General features: G+C 37.2%; 1 long non-coding RNA gene across 1 annotated transcript in view; it reads right to left on the reverse strand.

Annotated features, from left to right (window-relative positions):
- The window catches only part of LOC120461658 (uncharacterized), a 99,138-nt gene extending 75,873 nt beyond the window's left edge, over nucleotides 1-23,265 (reverse strand). Inside the window, exons 1-2 of the long non-coding RNA XR_005618228.2 lie at nucleotides 23,109-23,265; nucleotides 20,938-21,020 (exon numbers count right to left, since the gene is read on the reverse strand). This is a non-coding gene — a long non-coding RNA (uncharacterized LOC120461658). The remainder of the gene's footprint in view (nucleotides 1-20,937; nucleotides 21,021-23,108) is intronic.
- Between the last annotated feature and the right edge of the window lie 1,643 nt (nucleotides 23,266-24,908).

Below are 24,908 nucleotides of genomic sequence, written 5' to 3' on the forward strand. Positions count from 1 at the left end.
AGGTCCCCTGTCTTGGGGTTATTTTATTATTTTTTAATGTTTCCTGGGTTGCCCTTATAATGTTAGTATGTTTTTTTTAAGATCAAAACTAATCATAATTTAGAAATAAAAAGGCATTTTATTTTCATATTTTCCTAGCCTGATTTTAGCCTCTGATTTGAACACATTAACTTGCCTGTCTGAACTTGAACAGGCTACACATTAGAAATTGATGCTTGGTCGCTCAATCGATTTATTTTCAGATGTTCATCGAGTTGAGGCAACAGTCGTCGGTGAAATGTTTGGACCATACAAAACTTTGGGAAGTTGTGTCAGCGCATTTACAGAGAAAATAAAATTAACCCATTGTTTCTAAGAGGCTTGGATGAAGGAACTAAAAATACCTTTTGTGTTCAGTTTGTACATCCGAACACTGATCAACTGCCATGCTTTGCTCGTTTGCAAGAAATGATTTCTCTCGAGGAAAATTTCAAATCGCGTTCGTACTTCCTAGCTCATTTTCTCATGGGCGAGCCAAATTCTCCGGGCGGGCAAAGCAGAGAAAGGGGAGGTAACCTTTCCTCGTTATGACGTACAGTAATAACGAGGAGATTCAAGATCAGTGCGTCTGAGCTGCAGAGAAGAGAAAAACAGCCAAAGCTTGGTTTACACCGATTGAAAGGGAACTAATATTAATGTTAAAAAACCTCAGAAAGTGAGAATTTCATGTCAGGGGAGCTTTAAAATCTATATTAGCGATACATTTTGGGCTATTTCTTGTGTATTTTATCACTAGCTCTATTTCATCGAATTTGCATTCCAAAATGTTTCAAACTGTCATTTGAAATGCAACGCCAAACCTTAGCCGTGGACACTCCTGTCCTTCACAGCCCAGAGCCGCACACATGCATAGCCAAATGTTATCCATGACTCAGTTATTAATAAAGACTTCTTAAAAACGAGTTTAACAATTCCACAATTCATGGGCGCATGAATAATGTTTAAAGACTAGAGCCCAAAGTTATTATTATTATGAATTTCTAGCTATTACAGCATGTCTAAGACAGATCAAACACGCAACCTGTCAAACACACGTGGCATGAGAGAGTGTGTGTGTGTGTGTCTGCACTGCAGTAAATTATCCTCCACAACCCTAGAACATTAGAGACCATGCTTTGATATTGCTTCGAGCCTAATATAGTCAGCAAACTCTCTAACCACAATGAATTTATTATTTCTGAAGAGGAAAAAAAAAAATCCTCAAATGCAGAATTATTAGCTTATATACCGAGGCTGCTCTAAATCTCAGAGTCCCGCCGCCATGACATTAATGACTCTCAGCTGAAGTTCAGGCCAGGGCTGATCTATCGTTCCACCTCAAATGAAGACAATGTTTTTGGCTGTCCAGGTTTCATTTCTAATAGAAAACTATTGATTTAGCAATAAGAGGCATTCATAGAGGTGGGCTATGTATGATGGCATGATTTACAGCATAGTATTAAAACTCTATCAATATTTTACAGCTTTGGATTTTGATTCAGGGCCATAATATTGGCATTCGTGTCTAACAAGCTAAAAAAAAGACAGAAAATAGCTATTAATGATGGCACTGTTTTGTTAGCTCTGTGTTCAAAGAGAGATAAACTGTAAAATATTAAGATGAGAGTAAAGTATCATATTTCATGAATACACATTGCCGTACATATAAAAATCAAACTTATACTCACTCACACACAAAATACACATACCAGAAATGGAACAAATTCGTATTGCACACACAGATACACACACCTGTTTACCTGTTAAAAAAAAAAAAAAGTCAAATTGAGTGACAGTTAGTGACAAGTGTCACTTATACACACAAACATACTTGTGCCCCTGAAGGCAGGAGTGAGAATTAGGAACTGATGAGACTCTGACAGGGCTTGTGACAACCACTGCCAGTGGCAAATACTTAATATAGTAACTGACATCAAGATTATTAGAGCGGATATTAAACAAACACATGCTCTTTCTTTGTCTACCTTGAGCAAAGTCGACCCAGCAGAAGCACAAATGATACATTCATCTAATCGCACATACATCACATTCAAAGAACCATATGCAAAGTATAATCACGACATAAAGACGATCTATGCCATATAAACAAATGTTTCAAAGACATTTGATACAAAAACAGATCAAGGTCACCGTATGAGAGTGTGTGTGTGTGTGTGTGTGTGTGTGTGTGTGTGTGTGTGTGTGTGTGTGTGTGAGAGAGAGAGCTGATGTAAGTGTTTAAATAGGCAATTTCCTTCTCAAACAGTGGCTGTCCCATTTATTCAATGAGCTGCAGTCTCCCTCTCTGTCCTCTCAGTCTTCTATTAGGTTACAGTGCTGTGGTTTGTTGCTGTGGGTGCCAGTAATAATTGAGCAAGTAAATGTGTGATCATGCTCTCTTTACGGTCATCATCCATCTCTCCATCACCAAACAGATAAACAAGTAATGGTATGCACACACACTCATACATACACTCTGTTCCTGTGTTTAGTGGTAGCATGATCGATAGCAAGCCTTCATCATCGTCCTCATCATGGCTTTCTGTTAAATGAAACCGTCCACACATGCTTGAACAAAAACACATTTGTTTTCATATCACGGTGTGGAACGTCCATTCCATTTTAACTCAGCTAAGCATATTTGCATTTTCCTTTTTTTTTTATCAAGTTTACAATAGCAAAGAAAAGATCATAGAGTAAAATAAAATTTCATTACTACAAACCTATTTACAATGTAAATAAAAACTGGCCACAATGGATTTTTAATTAGGGGCCAAGCACCGAAGGTGCGGAGGCACCAACCCTACCCCAGACCTAAACCTACCCAGTCACCTAACTGACGTTAAAGGTAAAGTGTCAGTTGGATGACGCCCCAGGATCGTCATCTAACTGACGTTAAAGGGTACCCTAAAACGGCGGATGTTGACGTATGGTCAAAAGCATCAGTTGTATGACGTCTTGGGATGAGACTGTGTTAGAGGCACCTATTGTTTTCAATCCCGTTCCTATTATTATAATTATTCTTCATTCTTCTGACTGGGCGTCTATGGCAGCCCAAAGAACCGTTAGCGGGAAAGTTGTTATGGTTTGACATTCTGATAGAGGACAGTTCCAACATTAAATACACCAATTTTGGTGTTTCTAACTCATTTGGTGTTTCTAACTATGGCCACCATTTTGAATTGGCCAAAAAAAAACTACTTTTGAGAACTTGTCCTAGACGGTTTGTCTGTTTTTACCAATTTTGCATCAGATTATCTCCAGACAGTGCCGACAAAAAGTTATGGAATTCAAGTTGATTCACTTAACTGTTTTAACTTAACTGTTGCATAAGGCTATAATCTCCGCAACGCTTAATCGTATTCAGACCAAACTTGGTACACATCATCACAAAAGTATGACCTGAGGCTACATACTGCGTTTCGGCGCAGCACCACTTACTGGTACGGAGATAAGAAAAATTTAAGAAGTTTTTTTTGCTCATAACTTCTGAACGGTTTATCCAAAAATCATAAAAGTGGTCTTGTTAGATTCAGAGCATCATGCCGAGTTGACTGATATCCTATTTCATCAGTCGGCCATTTTGAATTATGTGATAAAACAGAAGCGATTTGAGATATTTTCACCAAATTTGGCACAAACATTTATGGGCTCATTCTGAAGACACATGAAAAAATTGTGGGATTTTGCCTCAAAATAATACAAAACAATGATAAATATTTGAATACAAAAATTATTTTAAAATGTAATAATATTTTATAAAAATTACAGTATTACAGTAATTTCACTTAAATGGCAATGAAGATTACCTATTAATTGCCATTTAAGTGAAATTACTGAACTTAAATATACAAGCTTGATAAAAATTATCATTCTAGAAGAAAATTTCAAATGGCACTTAGAGGCTTTTGCATCTGAACGCTTCTTAGTCTCTTAAGTCATTTTCCCCATGGGGACAGATGGCAGGTCCAAGTCCAAATAAGGTGATGTCAGGTTTTACTGTCCTTCCAGAAACATTTGGTACCTAGCAGAAACTAACTTACACATACATACAATTCAGAGTGTTTGTGATTATGGGTAATGTCAGCTCTACTTTTTTAATATTTATAAGCAGGAAGGAAAGGAAACTTCCTGGTGTGTCAAGTGTCAAAGCAGAGTGTCTAGACACCTCATAGCTGTCTTATAACCTGCCAACACCCAAGCAAAAAGCCCTCGGACGCCTCTCTCGCTGCTTCTGCTTCTATTCTTCCCTCCCTCTCACATGATCTCACCTACAGCACACAATCCGTGCCTGTCATTTCCACTCAGGCTAACTCTACTTTAAAAATCTTGAGTAAAACTTTCACATGCACTCCTGAGAACTCCTGACTTAAATATAAGTTTCCAGCTCACCCTATTGAGGTTTAAAGAACAGAAAAGGAAATGTAGCTGCAAGCAGCCATTACCAGGGCCAAGCAGAAAAGCAGACGACAAGACATACCAACATGGCCGGGAGTTTCAGACCAACTGCAGCAAGACATTTAAAGATTAATTTAGGCAAAACGGCTTAAAAATTATATATACAGTAACTTAATGATAAATGGTTTATCACTCTCGAGCAATAGATGGCGCAGTTCTGAAATTGATAGTGAGATGACAATGACACATAAAAAAATTGGTGTCAAAAAGTGAAGGAGTCTAACAAGTCTTGTGAGAAAAAGTAGGCCACCAAAGTTATAATATGCTATTGGAGAATAAAATTGCACCACTAGGAAACTTCTCAGGCTCCATCATGGCATCGTGGTGATGACCCATACTGAGTTTTGTGACAATCCGTCTATGGCAAACTATTCAAAAGTTCTAAGACAAAATAGCCATTTTTCATATCTCCGGATATGAAAAAAATGGCAGAACGCAGTAAGTAGCCTCAGGACATGCTTCTGATGACACATACCAAGTTTAGTCTGAATACGATAATGCGTTGCAGAGATACAGCCTTAAGTCTGTTTTCACAAGCGCAACATTAAATTAGATTGAGGGGTATTCGAGAACGTTTTGACGAATCAACATGAATTCCATAACTTTTTGTCCCCACTGGTTTTTGGGTAATTCAAAATGACAGACATTTTGATGATGGAAAATGATGTTATAGGGTGCAATCAAATCATCATGAGCTCAGGAATCAGAAGAAAAAATTATAGGCCTTACGGTTCAAAAGTTATTAGCATAATATGAGTGAAAATTTGGACAGGTGGTGGCACTAGAGGCAATTAGTTAGAGACACCAAAATTGGTGTACCGTATAAAACTTGCCTGGGCTTTTATTTTCCCAAATCGTCGAACTGCACCGGTTTGTATTTGAGACAGGCATGAGACCGGCCTTTTTAATTTAGTGTTGAGACGTTGTTCATTGAGTGTAGGCCTAGAGTCTCTAATCTCTAAAAGGCTTTAGCGGGATAAAAATTTGCTTCGGCCGCCAAAAAGCGGACCATCTGACTGGTTTTAGAAGATTAAATACAACCCGAAACTAAAAAAAACAGAACCTTTTTTTAAAAACGGGCTTTTATTTACCCAAACCTACAGCCACATCAGGCGTGTAAAAGAGACAGGCATCTATTTGGGACTCGGCTATTATTTGAAGTTTTATTTAATGTTGGCACTGTCCTCTATCAGAATGTCAAACCATAACTTTCCCGCAAACGGTTATTTGGGCTGCCATAGACGCCCAGTCGGAAGAAGAAGAAACTACAGAATAATAAGAAGAACCACTGGAACAGATACAACAGGTGTCTCCGCACCTTCAGTGCTTGGCCCCTTATTACAGTAAAAGTGGCTGATGACCACAGCTGCCTCTGGACCTCATCTACTTTCATTTGAATTTACTGCAAGAAAGTCACAGGTTTGGAACACCATGGGACAAGTTAATCATGAACAAAGAAAAAAAAAACATTTTGGGGTGAACTACCACTGTAATGAAATTTGATAAAAGTACTACATTTCTAAGTAATAATAAATTCTTAACTTCTAATCAGGCAGTTGCAACACTAATTCTCTCATTCTTACTTTATCGTATTATTAATGGCATCATATTTGAGGAATGTACTTTTTAAGTTTTTCATAAGAGTAAGTGATTTTCCAATTTCAATCAAATCATATGATCTGCTCATTACTCTTCTGCAGCTTATACCGATTCCTCAATGTCCCAATGGCTCCGAAGTAAGCGCATGCAGACAAACTGGCTCATTCCACTGCTGTCCTTATGGTTAAATATTCATACAGTAGTATTTATGAATCAATAGATTATTTATAAAACCTGGCACCCGACTAAGAAAAGTATAATTAATTCATGCTAAAGGTAGTGAGTGACTGTGTGTGCCGCGATCACGTTTTTTTTTTTTTTTTTTTTTTTTTACAAAACCTTCTTTTGAATCAAATTATTTATAAAGTATTTAAAAATAAAATATTTTTTCAATTATTATTCTTAAAAAAAAAGTAAAAATTAAAAAAAAAAAAAAGATTGGGATAGGGTTTATCTATAGCAATAAAAATAGGCTTTAAACCAATAGAGAAGTCTACAGCATGTCCTCATTTAGTCCTCAAAGTAAATGACCTACACTATGAGATAAAGATAAGACGTGATGATCAAAAGACAAGAGAAAAGTGAAAGGTGTGTTAGTCTAGCTCTATAGTTTTTATTTAGCTTGCAAAGAGACAGGGATAAACAGTGAATAACATTTTTGAAACAAACCAATCAAAATCCATCTAAGGTGGACAGCCAGTGATCGCCATGCAATTTAGTTGGGACATTTTGACATTTAATCACTCCTTAATAACAATACCTACTTATTAATATCAATAATAACAACAATACATACTAACTCCTTAAAAAGTTCATTTAAAGCAACCCGACAAAACCTGTATCCTTTTTTTAATGTTGCCTTAAAAAAAACTGCATGACACTTTTAAAGGATAGTCCCTTATCACCTACGTACATTGTGGGGACCATCCAATTTAATGACAAGGTCAGAGTCCCCAAGGGTTTATGTAAGGGTAAAACGTTTAGGGGTTTGGGGCAAGATAACAACAGAAACAATGGGGAAGTCCCCATCATGATAGAAAAAAGATGTGTATGTCCGTCTGTGTGTGAAAAGCAGAGGAAGAAAGAGAGATACAGATTTAAAATGTAAAACTGCTCAGTGTGAGAAATGACTGCTGGTGAATCACGTAAACCTCTCACATATATGACAAAGTAAGTGAATTTGCAGAATTAAAAGTCTTGACAGAGAAGCTTCACTTTAGTGACACTTGTCAGACTGACAAGGACATCACCACAGCTCACCCTGCTGGCCACAGTGAAGCACTTCACCCTCATTGCACACAAAGCATCTGCACAACTGCTGACACCCGGTGATATCCTAAAATCCAAAGTAATTCTAAAGTTTACAGAGTTCTCAAATAAAATGCATTAAAATGGATTCCAACGAGCATGCTTCAACTGCACTTCGAGAGAGAACGAGTATATTATTTAAGACTGAATATAAATAAATCATCCCAGCAATCACAAACACTCTCACTTATACATGTTGAATATGCTAATATTCAATATTATTAATTCCAGTTTTTTATCACTGCACAAATAAGTCTTCAGAAATCCACATACATATGACTCAAAACAAAATCACCAGCTTCATGTCCACACATATATTTACAAGAAATCATAGTTCATGCTAGTTCAAACAAACACACACAGAGAAAGAGAGAGAGGGGTGATACTTAATAGGGACATTCTATAGACTTCTATTGTGCTTTCATACAGCCATTATACTATAACCCAAACCCACACCCTTTTCCTAATAGATTACAATATATATATATATATATATATATATATATATATATATATATATATATATATATATATATATATATATATATATATATATATAAATATATATAAAACAAGGACATCCCTAAAAAGATTTTTTTTTTCAGATTTAGCTCACTTCTGGGCAATAATTTAATACTAAATTGAATTATTATTAAAATTAAAAGAATTAAATTACTATTATTATTATTATTTCTAAAAAGGTTTTGTCCAATTTAGCTAACTTCAGGGGACAAATTTGTCCCCAAACTAAAGCCAAGTACATACATACACACAGCTCTGTGGTCTGGATATGATTTCCATGCTTTAGGAGTTTTGGAAGTTTTTGGAGGCCATGCCTACTTAATTTCCTCTGAGGAAACACAAACCCAGACTCTAATCACCCAAACACGCACAAATACATACAGTATAAGAGGCAAACACACACACACACACACGCACACACACACACTAATCACTACCTCACTGTGCACCCGATATTATATTGTTTATTCTAAATAAATTACTAGCGAGAGAGTGTGAGTCAGTGCTGTGCCATAGGAGAGAAGAAAGACAAACAGAAAGAGTGATTACAAGCGAGTGAACGAGAAAGACAAAAGCAAAGGAAAAAGTAATATCCTGTTTGGCTGAGGAAAAAAAAAAATAAACCGACCGACACATTAAAAAAATACGAAGGCTGAAGAAAATACACAGAGAGTTTCCACAGAAGAAAACACGCCTTGATGACAGGCTTTTGTGCATTTATGATCCTTGGTAAGAATTTCCATGTTTATATTATTGTTTTTATTTTACAAATGAAGGAGGCGGTTATGTCTGTGTATGTGGTTGTATATATGTGTATGTATTTGTAGGGCAGCTAAAAGCAGGCAAGGAGAAATTACCACACTCATTTATCACTTGTGTTATCTGCCCTAAAGGCCATCACACACACACACACTCTAACACACATGCTCCTTCAAACTTTACAGGAACATTAAAAAACTTTTCACACAAAACTTTCTGCAAAAACTTTCCTTAAATCCTTGAGAGGCTTATGCATCAAGATTAACAAATTCGGCTTTTCCCGCTGGAAAACATTAACAGTGACATATTAAGTATTAAGCTCAACTCATTTCTTTATTCCTTTTCTTCCTTGGGACAGAAAATGTGATATTGACTATTTATGCAATATTTGATTAAAATCTTTTTAATCCTTATAAGTTATAAAAGGAATTACAAATCATTATAGTGTGTTATAAAGGAATACATGTTATTCTAATTCAGTTTTTGCACAATGTTACAATGTATACAGCCTATCAAGATTAGAAAACATTGATAAACACTGTACGCTACTATGTTGATTTTGCTCATCCTGTTGGATTGATTTAGCAGTTTTTCGCAGCTTTCGAGTTAGTTGAATTAGCTGCAAAGCCAGTTCAGTTCACTGAAAACCTACATGAATCATGTCTTTAATCTGCCTTTGACATAAGGCTAGGCAAGTCTGTAATTATCTAGTTAGGAAGCATGTACGCATGATGTATTGTATGGTGGGATTACCTCAAGATTAAGAAAAAAAAAAAAAGAAAAAAACACTGAACTATCTGGAGATAATCAAGAGACCCCTGCCGAACCATATCTAATTTAATCCAAATGCACTGAATTTTAAGTCAGAGTTTGAAAAACGCTGTCTATGTTCTCAGGCAAGGCCATCTCTGGGTCTCCAAAGCATTTTCTCCATTTATATTCACAAACAATTTCTCACCCAACATGCCCTGCATAAATTTACAGGCCAGTAGATAACTTTGAATAATAACTCATTAACATGATAAGTAATTGATGTACATTTATATAAGACTTTAGTGTTGCACAACATATGATCACCATATCAGTATTAGAGCCCGTTTAATTTATAGGTAACTGTTGATATTGGATATGTAATGTTGTCAATTTATCATTTACTGGGGAAATGAAAATTATTACTTGTTTAAATGGCATTAGCCAAAATTATATTATCAAGCATCTCTGATATGCATAAAAAAATTCGTATTATTATTTTAATGTAAATTAACTCTGTTAAGCATTATATCCATCATAAAATCTGTTCAAATATGCAAGTAACGTTTTTCTGGCACATGACAATATGAACAAATACCTGTAGCAAAAAGTACAAAGACTAAACCTTGAATCCCACTAAACTAGTTGACAGAGCAAGTACTGCAAAACTACAACTTGGCAGACCTTTGTACTTGCTCTTAATCTACAGTATGGTAGTCACCCTGCAGCACCCTGCCTTGCTCAAGGGCAGTTTTGATCTCACCAAGTCTGGTTCACGACCTCCCTGAAATTAAATCTCCTCCCTTTGCGTTAATACACCAGATCATTAACCATCCGGCCATGATCTAAACAGAGACTAAGGAGACTTTGAGGAGGAACTATGTGGGCACTCAGCAAGAAGAATAAAAACACACTGGAGGAAATCTGATTTATCTAATCTTTTATGGTGATCAGTCAGTCTGAAGAGAAGCAGAGAGTCAAACAGTTTTGGTTGGTACAGTTTTGCGCCCAAGATTTATTGATTCTTCACTTTCAATGTACATTTAAGCCTCTGAGAAATGTGTTCTCTCGAGTTATTTGAGCCAAGTGAATTATAAAGCAAAACATGAAAACAAACTTGAGGTCGCCTTTTGTGAAAACACGTGTTCACTACAGTCATGAAAAGTATGTTTAAATATTATTATGGCTTTAATGTGTGCACCGGATCATTTGCCAGCTATACTGTTGATACAATTAACATGCTGCGCGCATCTTTAAATATTATTGTGTTTTATTAAAAAATGTATCATGTTCAAATTAAGAGAACATAACCACGTTGCATCTACTCTCTGTATTAAGGACTGGTCCGTCCTTAATATAGAGGGACCGTGAAGAGTACTTAGTCCCAGTAGACCCAACATCATTTGGGTCAAAGACTGAGTGGAAAACATGTGTTCCGAAGAGAAACACAGAAAGAGAGAGAAATGATGTTCAGATGTGAGCATACAAACCACTGACTGTGAGAGGACATACAGATATGGATCAGAAGACATGAACGTATTGAATTACATAAGAGATCTAAGAGACATCTTTTGTTACCCCCACAGCAACAAACTGCCCCTTTCTTAGACACACACAAAATAGTCAATTCAGCAGTCAATAGTATACACTAGCACTGGGACCATTAAGAGTTGTGTGATTGTCGGACAGTGATTTTAGAGCTATACAATTCAAAAACACACTAACTTACATTAGATTGATAATCACACACACACACATATTGTCTTGCAATTTCATCTGTCAGACTATAATAACCTGAAATAACAATTACAGTCTAAACAGTGCCACCTCCTTGGCTCCAATGAGAAAACTAAAATGCACACTTAATATTCAGCACAGGTAATATGTGTGGTGCTTTCCTCTCGAGGAATCTGCTCTTGTGTTTTTCTTTTTAAGAACGTTAATGGCCTGTGTGGATCTGATGAAGGAAGAGAAGGGGGTCTCCGAAATATGACAGAAGCCATATCCCAACACACACATGCAGCTTCTGAGCTTCAGAATAGTTCAAGCATTTAAACGCCACTGAAAACACACACAAATATGTGCCGTTGCAGGTTTTCTCATCTATTTTTCATATCGACAGAAAAAGCGCACAAAGGGAGGAGGGGAGGTGTGAAAAAGCTGTAAAAGTGCCGGCGGGTTGAACTCTCCTGTGTACGTTCTACTACGGCAACCATTTTCACATTTATTTTAACGCTGGAAATTGATCACTGGGGACCACAATGTGTTAAAACACAGGCCTCCTGACCACATACGCAACATACAACTATGTTCAATAAATGTTGAATATTTAAAATTACAGAAAATTGCAGCTGGAACTACTTCATATTCCCAGTCATCAACAGACGCCATATGAATGCTGATAATACAATTATGGTTTCATAATTATTTTTTAAATTTCTTACATATTGAAATTCTGACAACTTTTTTAATTTTGTACTGGATATAAAAAAAGTTTTAGCTAAAGTAAAAAGACATGCTGGTCTGATTCTATATAGCTATAGGAATGATTCTCACATCAATTATGGAAATAGGATGTGTTTTGAGTTTGGAGAGACCTAAATATTTTGGAAATGAAATGAGAAAAAAAAAATTGATAATGTAAAGTCTTTTGTGCAAAATCCTTTCAAACAATCAACAAATAAAAAGTACATCATTTACAGATGAAGGACTCACTAAACAGCCCTCTGTGTTCATGGGTGTGGGGCTTTGTAGATGAGCGCATATTGTCCCTTTAAGAGCACAACTAGGTCGGCGGTCGCTGTGGCGTCGGCTGTGTCTGCGAGGCTAGTGATCTGATTGGTTGTGATTTGTGGGAGAGCTGATCTGATTGGTGGTGATGAGGTCTGTTTCACAAGGCCTGGCTCATATGGGCCAGGTGTCAGAAAGCATCGTTTCCACGCCAACGCATTACAATGAGACTGGAACAAAAGGCCTGACGGGGCAACCTAGAGCCGGCGTGGGGGGGTGGGGGGGATCAAGTGAGTGAATGGAGTTTAACTCCAGACTTGCCTGACATAAATCTGAAAATGCAGATTAACCTCCGCTTTTGAACGTGGAGCATAAACAGAAGAGGTCAAACTAACCTCACCTTGAATATCAAGAATCACCTACATGCTTATGATCAAAACGCACAGTAAACATACCTTTAAACACTTTTACAGAAGCACGCCTTACTCAAAGTTACAAACACCCAGGCCCAAAACCCATATAAAATAAGAGTACAAAACCATACTTATGAAAATTCAAGCCCTAACAAAAACAAAGATTCTCACACAATTCACACTGCTCCTCTTTAACTTGTAAGACTTTTTTATCCACTCCATTTAGGCTGTGTCTGCACTTCCTGTGAAGTATGAAGATGTCAGATAAGTCTTAACCATGAGGACCATTTCAACCCATTATCACATTGAAACATTCTCGCACTGCCCCCTTATGGTTCATTCCATCCACACTGCAAGGCACATGGTATCCTTCTACAACAGATAAGAGAGTGATCCTTAAGTTGACATGTCCTTTAGAAATCTCAGATCCCATCCATCGGAATGGAAAGGAAAGACAGCGTAGGTGTAAGTGACAAGTGTCATTATCACTTAAGAGTGATGCCATTGAGAGTGGTTTATTTACTGTTCTGTGATCATGCAGAAGATCGATATGTGTGTGTGTGCGTCTGTGTGTGTGTAGTTGTGTGCATTCATAGAGAGGACAGTCTAATTATCTAATCGTTTCTGTTGAACGATCGTTCATCCCCAGCGTGGCATTTGGAAGACAGGCATCAGAAACTCATTTTAATGCCTATTATTAGTGCACACAATACTGAGAGTAGGAGTGCAGAAGTGAGGAAGGGAGAATGGTGGGCGGCTATGTGAATGTCAGATTCTCCTTTATTAACGCTGGAATTTTGTAAATCTAATTGAATGTTTTCTCAGGTTGGGCTGTGGCACTTAACTCGGCACACACACGCATTGGGTTTTCCTGTTTTATGGGGACGTTCCATAAAAATAATGTTATTTAAACTGGACAAACCCTATACTCCATTCCTTAATCCTAAACATTCCCACCACAGAAACTTTCTGCATTTAAAAAAAAAAAAAAAAAAAAAAATTTTCCTAATGGGGACCAAAAACGTCCCCACAAGGCCAAAAATTTCTGGTATCGCCATCTTATTTAGGGCAACTGTGACTTTAATTTTATTTACAATTTTATATAATATATATATATATATATATATATATATATATATATATATTATGCAGTTGATTTGTCTTTTTTATATATACAAATGAGGACATTATCAAAAGATACATACCACATCAGTATCAGTCAACATTGAATATTTAATTGTATATGCTTACTCAATGTGTCGCCAGTAATTTGAACCCCACTTCTGTGTCTCATCAGTCTCATCCCAAGAAGTCATATAACTGACGTCTTGGGACGTCTTTTGACCATACGTCAACATCTGCCTTTTTAGGGTACCCTTAAACGTCAGTTAGATGACGATCCCGGGCAGCCACATAATGCTTTACCTTTAACGTCGGTTAGGTGACAGTGTAGGTTTAGGTCTGGGGTAGGGGTAGGATCCGATAACGTCATCTAACCGACGTTTAAGGCTACCCTAAAAAGGTGGATGTTGACGTATGGTCACAAGACGTCCCAAGACATCAGTTATATGACGTCTGTCTGTGATGGGTACACGTCACTGGGTAACATATTTTGACTAATACCCGCCAATGATCCAGAGTTGGCTAACGTATGTGCTTGTATTTATACAGTTAATACAGTTCCCACTTGTGCAGCACAATAAATTAGAAATATGCACATCGGTTTGTTGATGGAGATACTCTTGTTAATGCTGATGGTGAGGATTTACAGTTGAAACATCTCATAATGTACACCAAACTGAGTAGCGCATCACCGAGAAACGTCCTGCTCAGTCGTCCATGCGATGGAGGTTCGGGTTGAATAACTAGTTTTCCAATGTTTCATCATCAGACTCACGGTTGGATTTATATGGTAAAATCGGTGCCATCGTTACTGTCTTTAGTTTACAGTGTGCAATCGCTGAGCTTTAGGAAGCCTCCAGAGCTGAAGTTCAGTTATGGTAATGGCCGTTTCGTTTTCAACAGGCACGAATAACAACAAACTGGGCCATCTGGCCAATCAGAGCAGAGCAGCTTGCAGAAAGGAGGGAAGAGTCGTTTGAGAATGATTGTAAAAAAAATAAGTTTTTTCTTTTGGTGAATGTAAACCTGTTAGGACACCTCTAAAATAATTAAAAACCTTTAAAATAATATATATATAGGGGCATTTAACATTTATAACAATTGATTTGCGTTTTTAGTGTCATATTTTAAAACCATTTTGTCTAAATATTATACATATTAATATATTCTAATATCGGCCATAACATGGCAATACTTATCACATGACAATAATTCTGTCATGACAACTCTCAAAGAGATTGGCAATGGTAATTGATATGGCAAATTGCAATGTTAATGTATTTGGCCTTTGCGGAATAGATCTGCTGCTCTGCAGAGTGCCGAGACTTGTTGCTGCCAAAACATTCACAGACATTGCTGTTAGCATGTAAGACATGCTGCTGCAACATACATGAAATAACCCCCTTAGCAGATACAGGTGGAGCTAGGGACGGTGGAGGGTTTCTGAAGCTCGCTGCTAACAGCTGTTCAGTTATTATTCAGTTCATGGACTTTAAGTTTCATTATTAGTACATAACAGTAACACAAACACTGATTAACACTACTATTAACGGAAACTGTAACATGAACACAAACTCTCCCCAAACCCACAAACCACTTTTTCCCCTCAGTAATATCAGTGTAACATTTTCAGATCAGTTACAGCTTATTTGACATCCCGTCCTGCATTGATTTGCTCATATATGCATGGATATATGCATTGATTTTTTTCACTCTGTTCGTCTCAGTTCACGTCAGGAATAGAAGCTCAATGAATCTGATCATGATGTATAGTGCGCTGGGAAGATTTCCATCTCCCAGAACAGTGGAAGATCTAGTATTTATATTGAACAGAAACTTTCAAAGCACTTGAGTTCTTCATTTTAAGCAGTTCAAAAAAGTTTTAGTTCTGGAAAATCTGTCTCTCAAGAGTAATTCTTCAGTTTGAAATATAAAACTAACACCATTTAACTGCAGCGGTTTGCTACTTATTCAGGGAGGATCTGATTTTTTAACCTTTATTTAAACCAAGTATTAATCTTTTTGAAAACAGTTTAATTTCTCAGGAATAATGAAAGATCTCTAGCAGAGTAAACAAATAAAACAATCCTCATATACGCCAGTGGCAGTTTTTCTTCATAAGCAAGAGCGTGAAAACAGTCTTGAATGGTGAGCTATTTCTTCTTGAAGCAAATGAACAGTTTCTTATCCACGGATGCTTAAGCACCAAATATAAACGGGATTCAGCAAAAATATTATTTTGCTGCCTTTGTGACTGCTTTTTTATAATAAAAAAAACGCCTTTTGATTGAGATGTGAAACATTCAGGTTTTACGTTTCGGCCCTCAGATTTTTCATTGCATAATTAACACAAGGTTAAAAATGCTTTAAGATTGTGTAATGACCTCTCGGTGCATTCCAGATCATCAGATCAATTCACAAAAATGCATGTGTGTATTGATTTGGACAGTAGTCTGATTTTTGAATCCGTGGGATACAACCGGGGAGGGGGAAACCGATGATCATTCAATTAAATGCGCGGGTTATCGTTACACGCATGCGTGTCTATTAAATGGGAATCAGAAGGAGTGTGTGTACGTGTGTGTGAATAATTATATCATGGCTGGATGCCTGTTCACTCACTGTGCAGCCAATGATGAGCTGATTAACAAGGATTTTAATTATTCACCAAAACAAGGTGCCCTTTCACACACACACACACTGAAACACCACAGTAGCAGACAGACGGTGGCATCCTGTGGCGCCATGGTTCTCTGCAGGCACTGAGATGTTCATTGTGCCCACCATCTTCTGTCTAAATGTATCAAATCATTGCAAGCAAACACAACATACTCTATGCATGCACGTCTCACACACACACACACACAACTAAACGCACATGCACACATGCACCAAAGAGCAAGCGAACACAGCTGGCAAATCCTCTGGTGTAACATCTGATGTAATTCAATTTTAGATGGGCTGCTGTATAACTTCTGAATCGAACAATTCACTCTCTTGACTTCCATCTGTGGAGCGTTCGGTAGAGATGAACTGCAGCAAATTTGTTTGTGACAGAAAACCAAATGAAATGAGCTTTGCTGAACGCTTGACTGCACATCATGGCACTACAGAGGCTGAAATCATGATCTGGTGAAGATGTCAGCAGACATATTTTTGAGTGCAAAAGTACAGCGACAGCAAATGCTTAGATGATATTCTGGCAGCGGTGGATTTTATTAAATGAGGTCTCGCTGAGCTTATGTGTACAAGTTTAAATGTGACTGAAGAGCTTCCTAAGAACTTCCAAAAGTTTTGGTGTGCCCTATTCTGTGTTTTTCTTCTTCAAAGCAATGTGAATGACTGGAATATAAATTTGCTAGAACAGCAGAGTTCAGTGAAACTGCTTTACACGGCTTTTGTTACCCATATCTGAAACTGGGTGGGTGACAGTTCATTGATTTGAATGTCTCTATGGAACAAAACAAAACAATGTTTTAATTAATTAATCTAATTAAACCTATTTAGAACAAATTAATGTTTTTCGGGTGGGCAGTTGTCCCGTTTTGGTTTGCTCATGTCATATTCCATGTCTGTCATGTGATTCCCTGTTTGTCATGTGATCCTGCCATGTGTCTTTTTATTGGTTAATCAATCGTCTGTTCATTGTTCACAGGTTTCCCTTGTCTTATGCCAAGCACCTGAACTGAAGAGAATTATATATATATATATATATATATATATATATATATATATATATATTGTTTTTAATTTTTTTATAATTATTATTATTATATATATAATTATTTTTGTTAATTCTAATATGAACTTATATTGATTTTCAGTTAATACTCACCTTTACTTCTGAACCTCGTATCCTCCAAATGGCACATACTAATTGTACCAATGTTTCTTCCTCTTAGATTAGAAATATTTTTTGAGTTCATTTGGAGTTCATTCTATTCTGTACATCTGAACATATCTGTTCTTTGTGTAGCCTACATTCTATTTCTTTTGGCTCTGGACTGCTATCGCTGCCCGTTCGAGGCTTGGCCACATATTACTGCTTGCTGCTATAAAACATTTTAATGTCATTAGAAATTCATTTTTTTTACCCGTCAGCATTACAATTCAAGTAAAAAGACTGATCATTGTATTAAAAAAAAAAACTCAATCATAAATATACTTACATTATGTGATCTAAACAGTAATTGATTTTTCGTAGTTTAAAACACAATATAAATTAAATGAATATGGAAATTTGAATCAAAATGATATTAAGAATTTGTGTGACAAGTTGGGGATCAGCACTGAGTGGACCAAGCTCATAATAATTAGGTGGGACCACCTTGGCCCAGATTTAATTGCAATGGATGACTAGCATGACTAGTCACCAAGGGGAAGAAGAGATGAGGGACACAAAAAAAGGAGCTGGTTCTTCATTTGTTATTATACTGACTCCCAGATCTTAATGCCAGAAAGAGCTCAGGGCTTTGGGTCTGAGGACAGCCGACTCACAGAGACATTTAGGCAAATACTAAAACAGATATTAAAGTGCAGGGTTTCCAGAAAAGGTGGCCCATGGCCTCAGGACAAAGTCAAACTGCTGACTCCTTCCAAACATTTATCTAGCATAAGTATGTTGACTACTTAAACTACTCAAAGCAGGCTACTGTCTATTTGACTCTAAACTCCATATGAAGTAGTTTTAGGTTTGTTGACCGATTGCAGTTCATTATCACTTTCTTTCCATAATTGTTGCAAACTTTCTTCTTGCAAATAAAAATAAGAAGCCAAATAACTTACCATAAAGAAATATTAAATGGCACACATAGAAAAAGTTACATATTGATTAAAATTACTTTCAATCTAAAAATACTGTTTCCTATTTTTAATATTATAAAGGTAATTTAATAGATGGCAAAGTTGAATTTTCAGCAGCTATTACTCTTTTCTACTCCACTGTTTGGAAAAGAGCAGCTAGTACATTCTCAAAGCATCTTCTACAGAAATAAATTCTTAAAGGGTGTTGAACGACAAAAAGGTGAGCACATAATGATAGAATTTTGTTTAGGGTGAACTATCACCAAAAACAAAAACAAAAAACCTTCTCCTTGGAAAAGGAGCTCTGTGGGTGGACTTAAGGGTCTGTTAAGGAGACTAACTGCTGCACTCCCAGCTCTAAAACCATTTCACTGCATTATTGATAAAGTATTGTAGTGTGCCAAATGGAGCGAGAAAATAAGACACCATGGAAACGTGACATGGCTCATAACATTTCCAGCCCATAACATCACTTCTCTACTTCTCTTCTAAGTCTTACTGTAGAAAATGCAACAGATTACAACCTTATCCTGCATAACAATATGTGCTCGCCTAAGGGCCAAATGTCTGAAAAAGTGTGAGAACTTAAGAGACCTTTGTTCTTTTTAGGCAGTCTACTAAACAAAAGCCTGTATACAATCTCAATGTGAATGTCTCATCTCAATCATCTAAATAGCAATTGGAAGGGAAGAACCAAAAAGTTTGGAGCTACTGAAGCTTTCCACTTCCATCTCACCGTTCCTGTAGCTCTAACAGTAGAGCATGCTGCTAGAGAACATGGGTTCATTTTCCAAATTGTGTTCTTGGATGCAGTTTAAGTCAATTTGGATACAAGGATCTGCCAAATGTATAAAAGTAAATAAAAACTGGCCCTGTTAGAATCAGATCCAGAAAGAAAAAGTAATGTGAGCAATGCAAAAAAAATAATAAAAAAAAATAACACACAGGATGCCTGCTAATACATACATTTCATGACAAGACTGACAGATAATCTCTTAAGTGAAATCCTCTGGTCTCAGCAAACAGACGTTTTCCATTTCCACACATGGCCTAGACTGGTAAGGCCAAAAGGCCTTGAGGAAACATCTCTTCTGCTGGAGAATTCTTGGAATTCATTAAATTAAAGCAGAGGAGTGAGACTCTATGCAACTTTCAGTGCCCTTCAACAAAGAAGAGGTCACACGGGTGTTTTGCGTGGGGCTGGGGCTAAGAGGGTCTTCTTGGCCTGCTGCCCTCATCCATTCATTAGACATTATGAAGCTTTTCCCACTCATGCTTCACATACCAGTCGCACTGTCCAGATCTCAGCCATGCCAATAACTGTACATAATAAAAATTAATTATGCAACCAAGGAGACCCTTGTTATAAAATTGGCACACTGCAAACCATAGAATTACCTGCTGGGTCACTGTTTCAACATTAATAATAACGTCCTCGAAGGCCAGATATAAAATGCAGGGCAATCCACAGTTTCTTTGAGCATCAGGAGGTTTATCACAGTTGCAAAACTGCCCAGGAAAGGCAAAAGGGAAGGAAAAAAGTCTGTTGGTGCCTCAGTTACAACTTCGCTCAGAGAAACTGACAATAACGGCTCTCAATCATGATGTCACACCACATGTTATAGCATCAAACAATAAGTAAAACCAAACTTATTTAAAAACCGAACACTTGAACTTACATCAGTGTATTTAAAAAAACTACCTAAAATGACAGTAACCATCTTTGGAAAAAAATGATTTAAAGTGCAATTTGATTTTAGTTTTCAATTTAGTTTGTCTCACGTCCCATTAGAGACTGAATCCTACATTATAATCTACAGTATGAAAAATGGACATTCATTTTGAGACTTAGATGCTTTAGATGATGACATCAAAATGCAAAAATAAGGATTGAGTATACAATGAAATATCAAATAAATAAATATAATGTTAATATCTTCTGAAATGGCACTGGATGGTTTAGAAGAAATCCTACAAACAGTAAGTTCAGCTCTGATCTTAATCATTTAAGTGTTCTCATAGTGCTAGAACAAAGCTATATTATTTTCATAATTCACAAAAACACACACAGATCCAGCTTACATCATCCATTTTTAGTATATCTCCTTCATTGTATTTCAGGAGGATTGATCTGCAGTGTCAGCAGCAGTGACTCACATTTCATTCTCTCAAATGGGTAAAATATGATCAAAGGGAGGGAGAATATAATACGGCCAATAGAAGATACTCTACCGAGTAGACAACAAAATCAATTGCAGTGTGATCTGAGCTAAAATTAAGTTCTGAAGAAGACAAAAACTGACAAGAAGATTGAAAAGAGGAGTTGATTACTTTTCATTTAATAGCTGCTTTCTGTCTAAAGTCCCTTACAATACTTCAATTGTCAGGACAGGCCCCAGGAGCAACGTTGGGTTAAGTGAGTTGCTTAAAAGCACAATGGTGTTGTCATCCATACCTGGGATCAAACGCATGACCTTTCTGCTTCCAGCTTGGATCCTTAATTACTAGCCAAAACCACAGAAGGCCTCTGAAAAGACTCTGAAACAAGGAAAAGCATTTATATATCAACTGGTTAAAACATTGTGTAACATTAAATCAGTTGAATACTGTATTATAAGAATGCTCAGTCAGTTGATCATTTCAACAGTGTGAGCTGCAAAGAAGCTGAAAATGTCATTGGTGAAGGTTACAGAGCTTCTTTTTTATCACTATGATCCTATACAAAGGAACATAAATCAGATGTATTGACTTATAACACTTGGGACTTCTGATAGACTTAACATGAACGCCTGATCATTACATCTGAGAGAGAGAGAGGGGGGGGGGGATGAAGGTGAACAGAAGGACTGGGAGATGGAATTTGATCTTAATAACATGAGAGACAGTGAGAAATATGATCTAAAGGGCCTTCACAGAGTGTTCAGAAGTGTCATACAATAACCTGTAATGACTAAAGGTTTTTTTGGCTTTTTTTCACAAATTCATTCGGAATAAAATGTAGCTATTATTTACATTTGTTTTCATCTTCTTCAAAATCGCCCTTTTTTTGTAAACCACCAATGCTAAATTTAATACAAAAATCAATGACAGATACATACTATCTTTAGATAGTAAAGGGCTCTGGTTTGGTATGAACATGGTTATGCTGTGACGGCTCTTCCTGCTGAAATGTTATCAAACTTTTATAAGGCAGCAAATAAAGTGTCCGATAGAAGTAGGTAAAAGGGACCTATATGCATTTGAAGGCTAACGTTATATTCAAGACATATAGGTGAAACGCAAAAAACAACAAGGCATCCAAATAGAGGCAAAAGCATAACGTTACCGATCACCGTCAAAAACTGAACCACCGCATTTCCAACTAATCGAGACGGAGGCTGGGACTAACAATATCAGGGAGCAACACTGTTCATGCAAAGCTGGGTAGGTCTATAATCGTTATTACAAAGCAAACGGACTACACGAGTATAACGTTGTATATTTATTAGCAACGTGTGCTAGCGTATCAACAACCGGAATGAGAACCGAAATCATAACCTAAAACATTAGAAAACGGTCTAACTAGTATAACTTCACAGTGAGGTTAGAAGCAAAAAAGATGTGCTTGTTGATCTTTGAGGGGTTTAGCTGACCGAGGACGTCCACACAGTTTAATCCAAAGACAACACTTGTCAGGATTTGACTTCGGTTTTGGGAAGGGAAACAACGGACACCCCCCTCCAACCTCTCTGGGAAACGCGTATCTGTGTTACATATACCCCAGGCACAATGTTTAACCATATTTTGGATAAAACTACGACGGTAATACCCTGCCGAGACCAAAAATATGAGACGCCTCTGTTGAAAGTCAATGGAGCGCTGTGAAAAAGTGTCCGACCTCTGTGGGAGCTTGTTCTTGGCTGCGCTGTGATTGGTCAATGTACATTCTAGGGAGTGGCTTAGCCAAAGGCGAATTGTTGTCAGAACTTTAAACTACTAATAGTCCAAATGGGTTTTAACAGGATATCCAAGCTTAAAAATACCTTAAATCAAACAGTAAATGGAAGAGAAGCAAAAAATAGAAAAAGGCAACAAATAGTATTTTAAGGGACGGTTAAGGGATTGCAGGCCTTGACATCAATAGCTACCCGCCAAATGTGGGTGGATTTCTGGTTGAATTTGATATAATAAACATTTCAAACGTAGCATTTTAAAAAGGCATCTTAAGTAGGCCTAGTAAAATAACTTGTGTTAAAAATATTGATTTTTCAAGAAATATAGATACTGAATTATCAAATATATTTTAATATAAATCTTCCGCAGCAGACACAGCTGCGCATTCCCACTCTCTCATCTCTCTGACAGCGATTTGGCAAACAAATTCGAGTCCCTTTACTTCACAAATATTGCTGGTGTTACAATTTACAAGGCTTAAATTTCCACGAGAGGTTGCGCTTATTGAGCATAACTTCATTTTACTCATTCCCGCAATTTATGAAAGCTGCTCCATCTGAAAGCACTAGGCTATAGCGTGCATTTGAAAAAGCCACACACGTCAAACATATTTGCAAACATATGAATCATTTATGAACCTCCTCCTGTACAACAAAAGATCATATTTAATAACATGCTTTACTCAAAACTCACTTTATAACGACAGTGGAGCATCCTTCTGTGAGATGATGTGGCTTCTTACACTGAATAAAGCAGTTGTGTATTTATAAGTAATGTTTAATCAACAAAGCATTTCAGTCTACTGCAGGAGTGTCAAACTCAGTTCCTAGAGGGCCACAAGCCTGCAGAGTTCAGCTTCAACCCTAATTAAGCACACCTGATCAGCTAATCAAGTCCTTCAGGATCATTTGAAAACTGCAAGGCCCTGTCCCAATATCCGCTCTTGCGCCCTTGTGCCCCTCAATGCGCGTTCTCGCTAAGGGGTGCAAGACCGTAGGGTGTCCCAATCCTCTAATAGTGTTCTCCAGGGGTGATCAAAAGGGCACTTAATGCACCCTTTTCGTAAGTGCGCATCAGACCTCACTTTGCTGTGGGATATTACCCAGAATCCTTGTAGGGGAGAACGGTTGCTATGGTGCTGTTCGGGAGCGGAAACTCCGAAGATAAACGATGCCGGTGTGGTGAAGAATTTTTCAAAAATATTTGTGTTATTGGGTCACGAAATGTAGTTTTAAGAGTTTTTCAGTCGAGAATATAGTTGTTTAAAGCTGAAATCTGTGGTTTATTTATAAAAATAGCGCCTATTTTAAAAAATTGATCTGACGGGTTCGGAGTTCCAGGTAGTCACAGGGCGGCGGGTGCTCAGCGCTCATGTACCCCGCCTGCAACAGCGTCTTGCCCCGGCTAGTCATTCTTGCGTTTCCCGCGGGCTCTGTGTCTAGTGGTTAAACATGAGCTATAAATCGGCTTGTGTACATCAGACGGGCGATCTTTGGTCTCATTATTCTATGATTTGTTCCCTGGAAAATCGTTTTGGCTGAGGGGAAAAGTGAAGTTTCATAACTATATATTTAGGCTATTTAACTGTAACGTTGAAACGTATGTTTGACTGAATCTTTTAACTTCTTGCCTTATTTGTTGACTTACTGTATATAGCTTCTTATACTTATACTACTTATACTTTTTAAGCTTATACTTTAATAATGGCTATTCTTGGTCAATAAAATAAAAAGAGACAAGGTTGTGTCATTTTATTTTATACAGCCTATATGTTAGACTATTTTAATCTATAGCCTATACAAAATATATCACCAACACGTCATGTTTTTTTTTCTCATTTTTTTTTTTCATGTATGGGAATTTCATATATCAATTTCCATAATAACAATTAACATTGCATTTCGAATCTCTGTGAATATGGTAAGGCAGTATAAACTCAGGTAAACCTCAATCACATTTTATCTTAGCCAAAAACTGTTTTAATATTAATAGCATTAACAGAAAGGTTGCTGGCTAAGAGTTAAAAAAAAAAAGTAGCTTTTTGAGGTGTGCAAAACTGTCCCAATTCTGCTCTTCACAGCTTCGGGCCCTTGCGCTCTTTCTCCGCTAAGTGCACTTTCAACAAGTGTCCACTTCGAGGAAGGCCTTAGGGCTCAAGTGAGTATTGGGACAGGGCCCAAGTGTGTGTGTTGAAGCAGGGTTGGAAGTAAACTCTGTAGGGCTGTGGCCATCATCTCTCTGCTCGTTAAGCGCACCGTCAAGCACAGCAGTCATTCTGTTGTACATCACTCACCGATTTTTTTTATCCAGTCCAGCCCTGGTGGCTAGTGAGCAAAAGCGTCAAGCCCTGATACCTATGAACGGAATGGAGTCAAGATTTCACAACGGCATAAAATCAAATAAATAAATAAATAAATAAAAAAAATCATGCAAGTATTAGGCTAAAATTAGTTTAAATGACTCATGTGCTACATTCAATCTTCTTAATCTGAA

Source organism: Pimephales promelas, chromosome 4 (assembly GCF_988280905.1).
Source record: "Pimephales promelas chromosome 4, fPimPro1.hap1.1, whole genome shotgun sequence".
NCBI classification, from domain to species: Eukaryota; Metazoa; Chordata; class Actinopteri; order Cypriniformes; family Leuciscidae; genus Pimephales; species Pimephales promelas.